Below are 10,469 nucleotides of genomic sequence, written 5' to 3'. Positions count from 1 at the left end.
GATTAGATTAGATCAACCGCTCATCTCGATTAAACTCCACCATATACTAATCAATTATCCAAAAGTAATCAAATTACTAGACCTAATTGAACTTGCCCTCGCCCAATCCCTATATTTTATGTATTAAATTTTAGATCTTAAAATCTTATTTTTAGATCTATTAATCTTAATTTCAGATCTTAAAATCTCATTTTTAGATCTTAATTAAATGTATTATAAACATGAAATTCAGTTTAGATGTCGAAACTATTAGAAAGAGTGAGAGTTGCATGCATGAATTTCAAAATAAATTTTGAATGCAACAAAAACTGGATTAAACTCCTTTAACCTTATCATGCATCAGATTAGATCTAAGAACTACCCGTGCCCGGATCCGTGACATGCATAAACTGAAAATGAAATACATAGATCACATCTATCTAGCAGATCATATCTACTATATGATTGAGATCAAATCTCACCTTGTACGGGTTGAAATACACCGCAGTCGATGATCCATAGATTTGATGAGATTTCTCAAGCTGTGTAAACATCCAACATCCACAAGTATTCACACGAGGCACCTTGCCTGATCAGAAGTTGTTGAAGTCCCCAGGGTGCTAGCTCCCTCGGAGATTTCTGCTCTTTATGGCTGATCAAACACCTTCTTCGGATCTCTCGAACACTCTAAGAGATGAAGAAGAGTTGGAGGTAGAAGAGATGGAGGAGAAGGAAAACTCTTTTCTCACTTCCCAAATCCAATGCCTAAGCCCTAGATGGAAACACCTTAGGACTATATGCCCACTAGAGGAGACCCTCTCCTCTGTTTCATGCACAAAAGGACTCTCACGCTTCCTTAGAAAACCACGCCCCTTCTTTGGAAATTTTTTCACGATGAAAATCCTCCATTGCATACCAAAAACATCAGCCTTTTATGGTATGCGATCAAAAGGGATATGGATGGGTTGAAATAACTTCCTGATAAGAAAGTTTTAAATCAAAGTTTAAAACTTCTTTATCCTAACCATAAGGGGCGATGAGGGGGCGTAACAGATAGGGGATGCGTGTGAAGATTGGATGCTGATTTCTCTCACACTAAAATCAGATTAGCATGGAGAATCAAGGGTGACATAATAGGTGTGGCGCAAGGGATAGAGTCCCATCCAATTTGGACTCACAATTCTTCCAATTTGATCCAAACCAATTCTTATTTGGTTAGACCCAAATTAAGATGAATGAACCAAATCAAATTAGGTACCTCAACTTTTTAATTAAATCCTAATCCAATTAGAATTTAACTGAACTCAAGTCTTGATCAAATCAGGAATTGATCTCCCTTGCAATCGGTTTAAATCCAATTCAAGTCAAATTGAATCCTATTCAATTAGACTTGATCCAAACTTCATTACTCAATCAAATTGAGCTAATTAGAAATCTAATTACTAATTAATCCTTCAATATTTTACTAATCATTAGTAAATTATTTTATCATAACTTTTGCATAAGGTTAATCATCAATCAAATTGATGATTTTACCCTTCAACGATTCGTAATCGTTAATAAGCCATCTGATCAGACAAGAACATCTTTTGTGTATGATTTTATAAGTTCTATTCTATTTGGTAGTAAGATATACTATGATCTCTATCATAAGATCATTGAAACTCTTTTTGATGGATTGAAATAATTCTAATTCTATCCTTCGAAGATCATCGATTATCAAAACGATGCCCGATGAGTCTCACAATCCATCAATGACACCTAGCAGTATATAGTGGCAACCCAGTAGAATAAAAGTATTGAACCTCTAGATGCAATTAATATATGATTCAGTTCTTCTATCATGAGTTCCAACTTGATGAAGGTTATAGAGAACTCATCAAATCCCAATGTCAGTCATATATCAGACTGACTTGACTCGAGTTCAATTGTGAATCCCATAGAAACTTCTTTCCACAATTCATACTTGCTTTAGTCAAAAACTTTCTGAACCCAATCTTACGAATCATATAGAATTATTTTTTTATTAAGATCGATAGATTCCATCTAGGTACATCCTGCTCCTAACAGCAAACCTAAACCCACTGAAGCCAATATACACCATAAGGATCCAAATGGCTAGGAACCAAGTTTAGGTGCAGTCAAACCCAACAGCCTCACTATGAATAGCCAATACATCGTAAGTCAAAAGATCACTCACACCACTACAGTATCGAGAAGACCACTGATGATTGAGTAGTCATCCAAATGATTTCTCGTGTTGGTCATGCTCAGTGTAAATTATTCTCTAATAACCACCTACACTCTCATCCCAGTATTTCTACACAGCAGACTCGAGACTCATCCATCTAGATGGGAGATGATCCATGCATTGATCTTAAATGAATTGATCACTATCTTCCATAATGATCCTTCAATCGGGAGTATTTAGAAATTAACCACTAATAATGTATGTCTCAATTCTCAACACCTTAAAAATATATAAAATCATCTTTGTTAATTTTTAGGATAAATCATGGACACATAAATATGATCAAAAATAAATGACCTTACTACAATTCTCGAAGATTACTAGGCTACTAGAAATCAGATCTAACATATCTCATATGCATTGAAATTAATTTTAGATCTACATATGTATCTTTTACATATCTCATATATGAACTGGATTTTAGATCTAAATATGAAACATATATTGCATATATGAACATCTAATTCAGATCAAAACATGCTTCACATATTACTTTCATGCATAAACAATCATTAGCTCTGATACCACTATTAGGATCTAGGTGATTCTAAGCATGCTGAATTTTAATTTTTTTTCAAAACAAAGGTAGTGGAAGACTAGATTAAACTCTTTAATTTAAGCATGTGATGATCATATCATAACACCTATTTTATGCCATGAAAATAATTATGATAGATCAGAAATCAAAAAATAAAATAAGAAGTAATCAGATTACTTACCGGGTTCATAGAATTTTTTCTCAAATCTGGATCTATGGATGTCTTTAGTAGGTTCCGTTACAGTCATACAAGCGTCCGATGTCTACGGATATCCACATGAGGCCTAATCTGATCGAAGGCTTCTTGTTCTCCTCGAGATACTAGCTCTTTTGCAGAAAATACTTTTCTGATGGTTGGGTTGGATCTTCTTCAATCTATAAGACTCTCTCAGGAAAGAAGAAGACAAGGAGGATGAAGAAGAAGACTAGAATAAGAGAGAACCCTTCTCTTTTTTCCCTTCTCTCTTCTCTCTAAGATCCAACACCCAAAAGCCTTCATGCCCCTAAGGAATTCCCACGCCCCCTCTCAAAGAAAAACTCACGATAAAATTTTGATTGATAAGCCTCTCACACGCCCCATAAAACCTTTAAAATAGGCATCCATGAGTTTGGTTAGGATTGGATCAAGCATTTAAATATTTGAATCCAATTCAAACTTTAAACATATCCCAATCCAAGAGAGAAAGGGAGTGGGCATGGGCTCCTTATGGGCATGGCTTTTCTCATGCAAATTTAGAATTCATGTGGAGAAGTGGGCGTCAAAAATCTTAAGGCATGGAGATGGGGTGGGCAGCCAAGATTAAGATGAATCCTAGTCCAACTAGAAGTCTTGATTCTTGATCTAATCCCTAACTAATTTTTTGTCCAATCCTAACTAGCTTCGGAATTAGTTATAACCAATTAACTAATTAGGTCCCAGCCTAATTAAGAATCCAATTAGGCCCTAATCTAATTAAAAATTACTTAGGTTAAACCTCATCAAATTAGGGATTGATTTCTTAAAAATTGGGTTATCACATAATCCAATAAGACTTGATCCAATCAAATTCAAATCAAATCAAATTGAATCTAATTTAATTAGATTTAATTCTAACCCCATTGCTCAATTAAAATAAGTCCTATTGTAATCCAATTGTAAATTAAATCCTTCAAAAATTTACTAACCTTTAGAGAATTGAATATTGTAAATTTTACATTGAGTTAATCATCAATCAAATTGATAATTAAATCCTATTACGATTCATAATTATAATCCAACCATCTGATCAATCAAAAAATCTCTTTTGTGTATGATCCTATAGATTTTTATTCTGTCTGGTAGTAAGATATACCATGATCTCCATCATAGTATCATCGAAACTTCTTTCGATGGGTTAAAATAATTCTAACTCACATTTAACAAGGACCATCGATCCAAGAATGATCCTAGTGAGTTCTTACAATCTACTAGAGACATCTAGAAGCATGTGATAGCAATCCAATAGAATAAAAAGTAGAACCTTTAGATGTAGTTGCTGTGTGATTCAGTTCCTCTTCGTGAGTTCCGACAAGATGAAAATCACAAAAATTTATCAAACCTCATCATCTGTCATATGAAAAATTCGATCAGTTCGAGTCCAAATTGTGAAACTCATGGAAACACCTTTCCATCAATACCTTAAATGGCCACTGATTTAAAGACTCAGCTTCTCAAATCTCATAGGACTACTCTCTATTTACTAAATTTGATAGATCCCCTATAAGTGCACAATCTACTCCTACAGCGAACCTACTGTAGCCAATGAATACCGCAAGATCCCAAATGACTAGAGACCATATTTATGTATGTTAAACTACAGCAACCTCACTGAAAGCAGTTAAAGCATCACAGATCAAGAAATCACTCACACTACTATAACATCAAGATCACTGATGAGTGAGTAGACATCTATGTGATCTCTCGTATGGTCACGATCAGTATCGATATTCTCTAACATCCACCTGCACTCTTGTCTGATATCTTCATATTGTAGACTTGAGATTCGTCTATCCAAAAGAGACGATCCATGCACCGATCTAACCAGATCAATCACCATCATCATGATAATCCATCGATCAAAAATAATTTAAGAATTAATTATGCATGCCTCTAATTCTCAATACTTAAGAATATGTATCCTTAAGTTATTAATTTCATGGATGATTTAAGTACACATTACACAAGAATAAAAATAAAAACCATCCACTTTATTAATGAATAATAAATCAATTATAAATTTATGTCCTGGAAGAGCACAATATGTGAGCCAACTTGGCATTTTAAGTCATACATCTAACACTTGATTATTCTGCATTCTGGATCTTTGGTTGTGCCTGCTTTATCTTTCTTCATGCCCATGAGTGCAATAAGCTTCAGAGTTGCTTTCGTCTTTGTTGCTTCTTGGACTACAGTCTAGAGCACAAGGATTATCTCTACTGGGATCCTGTGTTATAGCATCTTCTTATGTCTCATCATGTTATTTTTGGAAACATATTACTGAAAAATATATCCTAAAGCCAATCATTTAGGTTGTAGATGATTGTGCTCCATACAAGTATATGAATTATAAAATAATAAATGTTATCTAGCAGATTCATCATAAGGAATACATCTTCCAAAATATAACTCATATATTATGATGAAGTCTTTAGAACTACTACCAAAATTATAAAAGAGAATTTATCATGTGGTTCTTAAATCCTACTTACGATCAAAAGATATAATTGTTACAAAGACAATAATTGTATTAAGTGTAGGTCATTGTATGCTATATTAGTTGGTTGTCCTTTTAATCAAGACGTACGATGACATGAATATGGTATATGGGTGATATGTAGGAGTACATTTTACTGAGCGTGACCACTTTTAGAGCACACTGCTGTCAAGGATTGCTCTGATGGGATATGGGTATAAGTATTTCTAGGACCTGAGACTGCCTCGATGACTTGCAAGCAACTCACTGTGCTTTGATGTCAGACAATCTGAATTTTTAATTCAATGACAGAAGGTTTCTGGGTACAGTCAAGTACTTGTGAAGTTTGAGTGCGAGTCAAGATGAGATTGACCGCTCCAAATAAAATTGAAGATGATGCATCACTGTGTTTTAATTCAGTAAAATTTTGATCAAAATAGTCCTAGTGAGGAGTCATAGGATTTTTAAGATTGAGACACAATATGGACCACTCATTTTGGGTTGACAATTTAACCCTTAGTCATTTTTGAGCATCAAGTGTCAAAGGGATGAATTATACGGTAACTATATCCACATGGATTCTAAAGTGTTGCTGGACATACATTTGGCCTATCCAGATATCGGATCCCATTGCTAGATGGCTACATTGATTAGTACAGAAATTATTTTTGTACTACCGACTTAGGTTCGAACCTATAAGGTCATACAATAGAAGTACCTATCTGATCAAATGGCTAATCGACGATTATAAATCGTTGAAAAATTTAATTATAAATTTGATGATGATTAATCCTTAGCAAAGGTTACAATAAATAATTTACTAATAGTTGATAAATTAAAAAAATAATTAATTAATGATATGATTATTAATTGGCTCAATTTGATTGAGCAATGGAGATTGGATCAGATCTAATTGAATTGGATTCAATTAGATTGGTTTTGGATTGGTTGGATGCATCCCTATTAGATAACAGGGCTTGTTCCAATTGATCTCAGAGATGCAAATAAAATTCTAAATTGAATATGATTCAATTAGTTTTATATAGGCTTGGATTAGATCAAATCTTATTGGATAACAGGTTTGATTAGATCAAGCCCAATTATCAAATAGCTTCTCTGATATCCATCAAGAAACAATCCTTGGATCAATGGGGTTTTCATCTAACTAATTCCCAATTAGATTGGAGCCTAATTGATTTCATAATTGGGCTAGGATCCAATTAGTAAGTTTGTTATAATTAACTCCTAAATTGGTTAGGATTGGGTTCAAGAGTTAGTTAGAGTTGGAATAAAATCTTGAGTTCTATTTGGAATAGGACTTAACTAACTTAAAATCTACACCCCATGTGATATAAATCCTCCACGCCACACCTTTACCATGAGAAATTCCTCACGTCCACAAAAGAGCCGCGCCCCCTCTCTTCATTTCATGGAAAAAAGGAGAGTCCCTCCCCTCTTTCTTGTCACCCAAAGAAAAAAAAAGAAGGGGGCATCCAAGAGTTGGATGCTCCATATCTCATGTGCCTTGGATCTCTTCTCGCCTCCCTTCTTGAAGAAATTTTGAGAGACTTCCTTGTTGATTTTTGGGCATCAAAGAGAGGCTCCTCTGCTGGTTATAAGTAGAAAATTAGAGAAGAAAAATTTTTTTCAATGAGAGAAAGAGAAGGAAGAAGATGAGTCTTCTTTCTTATGCGTAGCCTTGAAGAAGAAGGAGTTCTTCTTTTAGATTTTTTTTCTATTTTTTTCTAAGATAAAAATTAGATTAGATCTAATTTTAATATAAAAATTTAGAGAAAAAATATTAAAAAAATTTGATTGGATATTTGGAGCTTCCTAGAGTTCTAGATCAAGAAAAAAAAGGGAGAAGAATAGAGAAGAACGGTTCTTCTCTTGGGTCTCTCTTTTGGATTCTTATAGAACTTAAAAATTCATATAATTTTTAGTATGAGAAATTAGATTAGATCTGATTTTTATCATAAAAAATTAGAGAAAAAAAATTCTTCTTAAGAATGTGAAAAGAAGAGAGAGATTCTCTCTTATGCATAAGAAAATTGAGAAGAAAGGGTTCTTCTCTTGATCTCTATTGTAGAGATCTGATGTATGGATCTAAAAAAAAAAGAAGAGAATCTTCTTATTCTTCATCTTCTTTATGATTCTTCTTAGATCAGTCAAAGCATGGTGTTCTCACGAGCTAGCACTCCTGAGGAGATCAAGCAGCACAAGGACTTCATGTGGATATCCGTAGAGATCGGACGCATGTGCGGCTGTCAAGCATCATAAAAAATTAACTACTATGAATTTTGGATACGGTGATCTACTACCCACACTCAGGTATAAGATTTTGATCTCAATTAATATTTAGATGTGATCTAAATATAAATGAGATATGATCTAATTACACATAGATATGATCTATACTTGCTGAATTTTAGATTTCAATTTTGGATATATGTATATTAGTTCATGTCATAGATCATGTATGGTGATTTTAGATTTGATCTATATATGCATTGTAGATTAAATTATTTAATCTATATATGTTCCACTGTAAATTTTTAAAAATGCATGCAAAAACCCACCACGCTTCTCTGCAAATGATATCAGAGCGAAGATTCATTATGACATGAACATATATGCATGTAGAGTTGAAATCTAAATTTAGCAATGTATAAAATATATTATGATCTAATTTTAGATATGATCTAATGTAAAATCAGATCTAATATAATTTATATTTGATCTAAATTTTTGTATATATGATATGTGAATTAAATTAGATGTTTTGAGTAGCAAAGTACTCGGATTGGATAATCACCAGATCGTCCGGTCACAGGAGCAAGTAGAGTTACATGACTCTCTCTTCCCATTCAATGAGGTACTCTTTATGACGTGTAGGGGTGCTACTGTGAGGTCCCATGAAGAAGAATGCAAAAGAAAAAATTTACTTTTCTGCAAAACCCTAGATGTTGAAACCTTAGGATTTGTTGTATGTGATACAAAGCATGAATTGTATGAAAAGTAAAATATCTAATCTATATGATTAAAATTATTTTAATGATGAAAATAAAATTTAGAATCATAAAATATTTAGATATAATCTAAAGTTTATTATGATTGATTTTATTTCAGTTTATGCGAGAATTTTTGGATCTAAAACTATGTGATACCTATTGGCATGCCAACTGAGCCGACTAATTTTGAAGTGAGTCGACCCAATCCCTTATTTTTAATTGGTTTAGTGTTGACTGATCCAACCTAGTTGTCTCAAGCCAAACAATAATAGTTACTGTTCATGATCAGTTAATCGATCAAGTATCAGACTTAGTTGACCCATTGAAGTGAGTCAATTCAGTTCAGAGGTGAGCCGATCTAGTTTTCAGAGCAAAAAATTTTACATAAAATGATGTAAAATTATTTTATAAAATTAAAATGATTTTAATTAATAATCTTAACACATATTAATGTCATGCTTAATTAAAAATTAAAAAATATATTTTAGATCTAGAATTATGATTAAAGATCTAACGATATTGCATAAAATATGGAGCATGGGATAGCTCAAATTAAGTCTTTTTAATTAGATTAGACTTATGGTTAGAATCAAAGACTTAATGGATTAAAATGAGTAGTTGATCTAATCTAACCAATAGTTAATTTAGATTATATCAAAAATACTCTAGATTAAAAATAATAATTGTAAACGATCGAGTCCATATCTTTGATTAAATCAAATAGACCTTGATTGAGGCTCAAAAGTTGAGCCCGAGTCATTAGGCTGATTAGATCGTTAGGTGACTCGAGTTGATCCATGTTGTTAAGATTAATCAGTATAACTGATTTAGATGTCCTGGATCAGCTTGTCGGTTGGACCGACTTATCTCTAGTCCTTCTCATGATTTGATGAAGTCAGTGGAAGGATTTACGATATGTCGGTTGGAGTTGCTAGTCTCTAGTCCTTTACATGACTTGATGAAGTCAATGGAAGAATTTATGACTTGTAGGTTGATTGATATCTTTTAAAAGATTTAATCAAATCTTTTAAATTATTAGATCCATAAAATGAGCTAGTTATGGAGATAACTAGATCATAGCCTCCCATTAAGGTGAATGATAATGGATCCATTATTTCAGATTGACATTGCAAGTGCCATTCGTCTGGTGTTCTCTCTGAATGATGGAATTAACATTCGTTATATGATGACTCTGTTGAACTATCTGATAGTGGTCAGGTTGACTGAGCCATCTTCGGGCCTGATCATTTTTTAGCTAGAATCACTGACTAGGTTCATGTTAATGGTTGGACCTAACCGAGACTTTCAGTAGAGGCCCATCGCCTACTGAAATGAAATCTGGAGTGAAATTAAATACTAAAAATTATTTGGAGAAATAATTGATTGAGAACCTATCCATGAATGCATATGGATTAATCGAGCCATCCTCAGATTTATATGCAGTCTGTGTGGATTTTAGTACTCGCTAAGGAATTAAGATAATTTTTTGAATTGTAGGTAGAGACTATCAATTCATATAAAATAGTGGGAGAACTTTTAGACTAAAATCTAAGTCTTTAGGCTTAAAATAGTTCAGATATTAATAGGTCAATTATTTTCTTTTCAGAAATGGCTAGAATATTGTTGCTCTATTTGCTGTTAGACAGTGACAATGTTATCAGACTTAACTTTGATAGTCGATATCAGAAGTTAAGTATAGTTTTTAGATAAATTGATCAAGAAGTCACAGACTAACCCAAATAGGCTTAAAAGAGAAATCAGCAAATGGTGGCTGGTCAAGATAATTATATGATAACTCCTTGAAGTTTCTTTATTGGTAATACTACTATCTGGGTATAGGATACTGACAGTATAAGTCATGTTTGTAAATAGTTGTAAAAAACTTCAGGATAGTAGAAGATTTAAAAATGACAAGAGACTTCTGAATGCAAAACATGGAAGTCTGTTCTAGTCTCAACATTAAGAATCGTCGAGCTTGT

The sequence above is a fragment of the Elaeis guineensis genome, chromosome 14 (genome assembly GCF_000442705.2).
Source record: "Elaeis guineensis isolate ETL-2024a chromosome 14, EG11, whole genome shotgun sequence".
Taxonomy (NCBI): domain Eukaryota; kingdom Viridiplantae; phylum Streptophyta; class Magnoliopsida; order Arecales; family Arecaceae; genus Elaeis; species Elaeis guineensis.
This window is presented reverse-complemented; position numbering follows the sequence as displayed.